This window comes from Onychomys torridus, chromosome 10, assembly GCF_903995425.1.
Source record: "Onychomys torridus chromosome 10, mOncTor1.1, whole genome shotgun sequence".
Classification (NCBI taxonomy): Eukaryota; Metazoa; Chordata; class Mammalia; order Rodentia; family Cricetidae; genus Onychomys; species Onychomys torridus.
In genome coordinates, this window is record NC_050452.1 from 11,068,303 (window position 1) to 11,075,505 (window position 7,203).

Genomic DNA, 7,203 nt, shown 5'->3' on the forward strand with positions numbered 1-7,203 from the left:
AGAATTTTGAGAGGTAGAGGGAGGAGGATCAGGAATTCAAGGCCAACCTGGACTACATCAAACTGTCTCAAAAAAAAAAGGAAAAGGGCCAGGCGGTGGTGGCACACGCCTTTAATCACAGCACTCGGGAGGCAGAGACAGGCAGATCTCTGTGAGTTCAAGGCCAGCCTGGTCTACAGAGTGAGTTCTAGGATAAGCACCAAAACTACACAGAAAAACCCTGTCTCGAAAAAACAAAAAAAGAAAAAAAAAAGAAAAAAAAACAGAAAAAGAAAAAAAGGAAAAGGAAAAGGAAAATTTTCTATAGGGGTATGTGAAAATGTAGCTTAGTGGTAGAACACTTTCTTAGCAAGCAGAGGCCTCAAGTTTAGTCCCCAGCATCACAATAAATAAATAAATAAATAAATAAATAAATAAATAAATAAATAAATAAATAAAAATTAAAAATTTTGAAAACTTAAAACTGTAGGCTGACTTTTCTGTCCTACCTGTCAAGTCCCCAATAACCACACAGAGACTTATTATTAATTATAAATGATCAGTCAATAGCTTAGGCTTGTTACTAACTAGCTCTGCAACTTAAGTTATCCATATTTCTTACCTACCACATGGCTCAGTACCTTTTTTTCAACACAGCATATTCATCTTGCTTTTCCCCGAGTCTCCAGGCAACTCCACCCTTCTTCATCCCTGCACTTTTCCCCTGTCCACAAGTCTCGCCTAACCTCTTCCTGCCTAGCTATTGGCCATTTAGCTCTTCATTAAACCAATGAGAGCAACACATCTTCACAATGTACAAAAAGACTATTCTAGAACATAAAACATCTTACACAGTTGTGCCACCAATGGTTGATGTCCAGACTGTGTGTTTCCAAGTTGTTGGTCTCTTAGCCAAAGAATTGTAATAAAGGTTCATAGAGACTGCAACATAGCAAAAAAATGCTATAAAATGCAAAGCCATACTACAGATCATAAATAGCCTGTCAAGAGTGACAGCAGTCTGCATGAATGGAAGGGTACACTAGGGCCAGGTTATTGCATGGGCTTTCTTTATGTGGTCTAAAGGTTTGCTTGGGCAGGCCTCTGCTTTGATTGACAGATTTGAGTTATACAACCCTTTCCTTTACTGTGCTTGTCCCCTCCCACGATGTCTCTCATTTTATTCATATGCATACCCAATTATGCATAGGCACAGGGTGGCAAATAGGGATTCTCCTTAAAAGTTCACTCAGGGGACACAGTTTGCTCTATTTTATGTGTGAGTTTAGACCAGATTGGCCCCTTTATTCTCCAAAAATTAAATAGAAACTATCTATCCAGTTGTCAAGGGGAGGACAACTCCATTGTTAGGAGGGCCATGCGTGCATGTGCGTGTGTGTGTGTGTGTGTGTGTGTGTGTGTGTGTGTGTGTGTGCGCGTGCGCGCGTGCGTGTGTGTGCGCGTGTGCGTGCCTGTGTGCGTGCCTGTGTGCGTGTGTAGCTCCCTGCAGATTGGAGTCACAGATGGCCAGGTGTGTTGTGAGATGGGTATGTGTATAGCCCCAACAGGCTGCTAAACCATTCCCTACATTCCCTCTGCTTGCCTGCCTCGGTAAGGAGATATTCCCAGGACTGGGTAAGAGTGCTAAGCCAGGAGAATGGGGTTAGTAAGCCAGGTTTAGCGACACATGTCTGCGATTCCAGCTCTTGGGACACAGAAGCAAGAGGGTCAGAATGCAGGGCCATTCTTAGCTACATGGCGAGTTCAAGGCTAGTCTGGAATACATGAGAACTTAACCAAAAAAACAGACAAACAAAGACAGAAATTGTTTTTCTAACTTTTTTTTTTCTTAAGACAAGACCTTACTGCATAGCCCTGGCTAACCTGGAACTCACTATGAAGACCAGGCTAAACTGAACCTCACAGAGATCTGCCTGCCTCTGCCACCTGAGAGCTGCGATTAATGCCCTGCTATGGGATGTCTTTCTGCACACTGTGAATATGTGTTGCTCTGGTTGGTTGATAAATAGAGCTGCGTTGGCCTATGGCAGGGCAGGATGAGGTTAGGTGGTACATTCAAACAGAAGACGAGAGGAAGAAGGGTGGAGTTGGGGAGACAGCAGCCCACCACCAAAGGAGCAGCAAGATCCCGCATACTGTAAATGCCACAGGTAGGTGACAATATATAGATTAATAGAAATACATTGAATTAAGCTATAAGAGCTAGCTAACAAGAAGCCTGACCCATAGGCCATACAGTTTGTAAATAATATAAGCCTCTATATGTTTACTCAGGACCAAGCTGCTGTGGGACATGGATAGGAGAGATTCCTCCTGACTGTGGGACGGACCAGTCAGGACCAGAGGAACTTCCAGCTACAATGGCCCTCCCCCTTTGCTTTGCTTCAAGAGGCTCAGCCAAAAGTCTTATCGGGAAGAGCTGCTTTTGCATCCTCCAGGGACTTGGTATTCATCTGTTCACTGATGTTCTAAGCAACTATTCTTCCCAGACATTGAGATATATCAGTGATCAAAGCTGACCAGGTCTATGTTCTCCTTGAGAACATAAATTGATGAGAAAGGATTGTCTATCAGTTTTAATTATTTTTTCAAATCCAGAGTATCACTGATTTCCACCATGATTTAAATTATAACTTTCCACCAGGCAGTGGTAGTGCACGCCTATAATCCCAGCACTCTGGACAGAGCTAGGAGAGTTCGAGGCCAGCCTGTCCTGGAGTGAGATCCAGGACAGGCACCAAAACTACACAGAGAAACCCTGTCTCAAAAAACAAAAAATACAAAAAAACAAAATTATAACTTTCCATGAAGGGCAGAAAAATGGAGGAGACAGAGGAAGAACACTAAATATACATAGTTGTTAGATGTCAGTATTAACAAATATCTCCCTATGTGCCATGTGTGATGATGGTGTGCCTTAATCCTAGCACTTGGGAGGCAGAGGCAGGTGGATCTGTGAGTTCAAGGCCAGCCAGGTCTGGTCTACAGAGTGAGTTCCAGGACAGCCAGGAAAACTTAGACCTGCATCAAAAGAGAAAGAAAGAGTTAGCTCCTTAGACGTCACCAAAGCAGCTTGTTGGATAGAATTCAGTTTATTGCTTATGTGGCAAGACAGAACATTGTCTAGACAGTCTTTGCATTAGCTCAGAGCAGGTATAGGCAGGACTGGAGTATTCTTCAAAACTAGAGTTTAAGGTAAGTGTTCTAATGAGGGTAGAGAAGACAGGCACGATAGTGCATGCTTCTAATCTCAGTGCTTGCAGTGCTTGGAAAGTGGAGGTAGAAGAATCATGGTGAGCTATAGCCCAGCCTGGCCTCACAGTCAGTGTAAGGCTAGCCTGTGCTACAAGGGAAAGCATAAAGCGCCCCCCACACACACACAGAGGGAGAGGGGGAGAGAGAGAGACAGAGACAGAGGGAGAGACAGAGAAGCCTTGGTTAACATTTTCTGAAGGTCGCCTGTGGACTGGTAGGACTGGGCAGAAGTTGAATGAGGGGATTCCAAGGATCTCATTAAACAACTTGTCATCTTGACACCTTATTCCGAGGAGTTGGTGGGTCTTCCTGGAAGTCCCTGGAATCAACAGTAAAGTTATTCACAACTTTTCTCTTCCCAGGTCAGAGTTTCCTAGAATAGTGTTTAACGTGAAGAAAGCATCAAACAAAAGATCCTTGTAAAAATCCATGAAGATGGCCCCATGAGCATATGAAAAATGCTCTTCTTGAGAGAAATGAACTAGGTGGCCAGCTGAAGGTATGTCATTCTGATGACAAAATATGCTATTTAGAAAATAAGGGGCTATGAAGATATACAACTGGGGCATCTCATATCCTCTGCAGAGGCCAACCAAAACACTTGTGAAGAACCTGTGTGACAACTGAGGCAAAAACAGTGTTTGCTTAGATGAAGGAATGGAGAAGTGGGAGGGTGAGAAAGCATGTGCAAAGGTCCTGTGGCAGAAAGGAATCTTGTTAGAATGTTTGAGAACGTGTTCAAAGATCAGCAAGATAGGAAAGGGGACAGTATTGTTAGTATCCACCAGGGCAGCAGCCTGCCTCTGCCATCCAAACCGTCCACACCGGCACCCTTTAAAGTGCCTGCCAGGCACAGCTCCATCTTTTCTCCCCTTCCTTTATCCCCCTTGTTCCTCTCCTGCCTCTCCTTCCTCCCTTGCCTCTCTTCTTCCTCTGGTCTCTGTCTGTCTGTCTGCCTCCCTCCTGTCCCCACTCCCACATGGCCTTTCACTCTCCCCTCCCCCCCAATAAACCTCTTGCACTAACTCTGTTGCGTGCGACATGTTTGCTTAGTGGCACACCTTGGCAGGGCCCGATGGAAGGAGCCCATGGCGCCTTTCTTTTTATTTATCCTTTCAGATACACTATGAGGGTTAATGGAGGGCCTTGTTGATATTTACTGCTGTGGTTTACAGTGACCTCCGTCCCTCCGTCCCTCTGTCCCTCCATCCCTCCAACCCTCCCTCCCTTCCTGCTTTTCTTTCTTTCTTGACTCACGTAGCTCTGCCCCTTGAGTGCTGACATTACAAGTGTGCACCAGACCTGAGGCAGGAGGATCACCACAGGTTTGAGGCAAGCCAGGACTACATAGCAAGACTTTGTCTCAAAAACCAAAACACAACAACAACAACAAACCAATCAGGCCGGGCAGTATAATGGCACATGCCTGTAATCCCAGCACTCGGGAGGCAGAGGCAGGTGAATCTCTGTGAGTTTGAGGCCAGCCTGGTCTACAGAGCTAGTCCAGGACAGGCTCCAAAGCTACAGAGAGAAAACCTGTCTTGAAAAGCAAACAAACAAAAAACAAACAAACAAAAATCAAATAACAACACACAACACACACACACACACACACACACACACACACACACACACACTATATGTTCTGCTCTGAGATCTAAATATTCATTCCCAGAATCATGACTAAATCTCTAAAAATTGGTAATAGACAGACAGTATTCTTGTGGTAAGCCTGTTTTCTTCTTAAATAAATAAATTTTTAAAAAGCAGGATGAATGAGCATCCATGCCCAGCTACCTTAACAATATCAGATTGAAATTCTTGCCTAACAACAGCAAAACCAGTTCTAGAAAATCCTCCCGCTTGAGCCCAGCTGTGGTCAGACAGGTTGTCTGGATTCTGGTTTGGAGATGTGGCTGTGCCAGAGGGGAATTGAAAAGGAGCCACAACAACGTGTTAGCTGCAAAAGGTGAATTAACTGCTTGGATTCAGGATGTGCTTTGCATTGGTGAGTTTCACATACAGTCATTCGTCAGCTCCTGCAAGCAAGCACCTCCCTGATGCCTCCGAGGTCCAAGCTGCTCTGATGGAACGTTGGGTAAAACCGTGTCAACTGCCTTAGTCTGGGTTGGCCTTATGGTCTTGGCAAACGAGGAGGCTTCATCCGGTAAACTGGAAGTGAGCAGAACTGCTTGGTTGTTATGGACAGTAGAGGGGTGCAGAGGACAGAAAGGAGACAAAGAACTGACCTGCCCTGTCTGCCCAGGGCAGGGAGAAACTGATGGTGTCACTTCTTTTCAGGTGTTGCCTTCTTGGGAGAGATTAGGGCCAGATTGGGGCAAAGGTGTGATTCATTATCATGCCAATTAAAGTGAGTGTGTATGGGAAAATTCAGGTATCTGGGTGATTTCTCAGATAAGGAGCCCCTGTTGGAAGCAGGCACTACAGCTTGAAGGACACTACTTAGATTTTTCTGAATCAGTTAAGACCTAGCACAGGTGGGTTTTAGCTCAAACAGTAACCTCCTGTAATTTTTATTTAATATTTGTTTCCTATCTTGAAATATTCTAAGCAGAAGATGGCGGGTTTAGTACTGTGTGATCAAGTGAAATGCTTTATTCAAAGGCATCTTAAATTTATTATTATTATTACTAATTTACTTTGACACCAGTCCAGGAATCTGTAGACAGGGCAGGCTGGCCTTGAAATCACAGAGATCTGCCTACCTCCACCTCCTGAACGCAAATGAAGACATGACAGTTCTGAGGTCTGGTGGAGAAGGTTTTATTGTTCATATGAGATAAAATTCAGCCAGAGGTATTTAGAAGAGTCTAAAGCAGAGAGAGAAAGTGATGAATTGCACATGGCCCGCAGAGAAGACTGGGTGGGAGTGGAGGGAAAGAAGAGAGAGGGGCAAGACAGGGGACCAGGAGTGAGAGCGGAGGACCCCAAAGGACAAAGAGAAGTGAGAGAGCAAACATCATCACAGCCCCCCAGTAACTCAGTTGAGAACCAGGCCTCAGTTCACAAACAAAGGGTAATCAATCACCAATGCCCCTGACAATGGATGAGGAGAATGCCAAGGCCAACTCCCTGGCCCCCCAGGCACCTCAGGGCAATAACCAAATAAGAACAAAGCCTGGGACTTGTCCAGACTTGCCCAAGAATGGAGAAGCTATAGCCCTAGCCCACCCCTGCTAGCCCTAACCAATAATCATGATGCTTTTAGAATTCCTTCAGTTGTGCTTTTAAAAGGAGCCTGTGAGCTTCTCTTGGGTCACCATTTTTGCCACTTTGTCAGATAGTTAGACCCCAATATGCTGGTAATAAATGTTCTTGCTGATTGCGTTGTGACTGGTGGTCTTTTATGGGACATCTCGCAGACCCTAACAGAAAGAACCAAGGGAGCTCAAGGCTGGAGAGGTTTAGAGTTGGTGGGGGTGAGAAGCATTAAGAGGAGCCACAGGCACTGAGTGGGCCCAGTGCCAAGGGTAATCTTTGATATGCTAATAGACACCACAGTTAGCCATTTGTCCTGGGTTTCTTTGGGACTTGATATTCCAGCCTTTGTGTTGATAAGGGACAACCAATACCTTCTGTAACTGCTTCTTAGCTGAAATTAGGGTATCATTATGTGTGGGGTGGGGCAGGAAGGCTGGAATGTTGACCAAAGGATGGGAAGAGAGAGGAGTGCAGGCAGGGGTCATCCGGTTTGCTCACTGCCCAAGTACTGCAGGACCACCTTGTTAGCATCTAGACCCACTTCTTGGAATCCTGGCCAATAAGCAGATAATCCCCTGGTCCTCCCAGGGTCCTGACATCATCCTAAGTTCCTGTTCCCTTTAAGAAAAGACTCCTCCCCGCCTCTCTCGACCTCCCTTCTCTCACTCTCTCCCCCATCTCTCTTTTCCACTCTCTTTCCCTCTCTCTTCCCCCCAGCAAATAAAA